We start from the raw sequence: 1,277 nt of genomic DNA, 5'->3' as shown, positions 1-1,277 counted from the left end.
AGCTACTCTGTCCCTCAAGGTGTTTGAATATGTCCAAGAAACTTCTTAGCTTTTGTTTTGGTCCAGTTGTGCTGACTTCCCCTGTATTGTATGCTGTCCTTCCTTTCACCAAAGTTGATCCTTGTCCACTATCTAGTTAGTGAGCTCTCCTTTCTCTTCCTCTCCACCCTTGTAAACATCAAAGAATGCTTTGTTCTGTGTTTAAAGCTTTTCTTGAGTTATTATAATAGTGGCTTCATACAATATTTGTCCTTTTGTGACTTACTAGTTTCACTCAGCATAATGCCCTCCTGACTCATCCATGTGGTGAGATGTTTCACGGATTCATGATTGCTCTTTAGCATTATGTAGTATTCCATTGTGTGTATGTACTATAATTTGTTTATCCATTTGTCTGTTGATGGGCACCTAGGTTGTTCCCATCTTTTTACTATCGTGAACAATGCTGCAATGAACGTGGGTATGCATATATCTATTTATGTGACAGCTCTTATTTCTCCTATATTTCTAGAAGTGCGATTGCTAGATCATATGGTATTTCTATTTCTAGATTTTTAAGGAAGTGCCAAATCATTTTCCAAAGTGGTTGCACCATTTTACAATCCCACCAGCAGTGCATAAGTGTTCCAGTGAAGAGTCACAACCTCTCCAGCATTTATTATTTTGTGTTTCTTGGATTAGCACCAGCCTTGTTGGGGTGAGATGCTATCTCATCGTAGTTTTGATTTGCATGGTTAATGATCTCAAGCATTTCTTCATGTATCTGTTAGCCACCTGAATATCTTCTTCGGTGGAGTACCTGTTGATATCCTTTGCCCATTTTTTAATTGGATTATCTGTCTTTTTGTTGTTGAGGTGTTGCAGTGTCTTGCAGATTTAAGAGATTAGACGCTTATCGGATATGTCGTAGCCAAAAGTTTATTTCCAGTCTGTAGGTTCTCTTTTTACTCTTTCGGTGAAGTCTTTTGGTGAGCGTAACTGTTTGATTTTTAGGAGCTCCCAGTTATCTAGTTCCTCTTCTGGTATTTTTGCATTGTTAGTTATGGTTTGTATACTACTTATGCCATGTATTAGGGTTCCTAGCGTTGTCCCTATTCTTTCTTCCTGATCTTTATCGTTTTGATTTTACATTTAGGTCTTTGATCCATTTTGAGTTAGTTTTTGCACATGATGTGAGGTATGGGTCCTGTTTCATTTTTTTGCAGGTGGATATTCAGTTATGCCAGCACCATTTGTTAGAGACTATCTTTTCCCCTATTTAACGGACTTTGGGCCTT

Source organism: Trichechus manatus, unplaced genomic scaffold, assembly GCF_000243295.1.
Source record: "Trichechus manatus latirostris isolate Lorelei unplaced genomic scaffold, TriManLat1.0 scaffold00288, whole genome shotgun sequence".
Taxonomy (NCBI): Eukaryota; Metazoa; Chordata; class Mammalia; order Sirenia; family Trichechidae; genus Trichechus; species Trichechus manatus.
Note: the sequence above shows the minus strand (reverse complement) of the source record.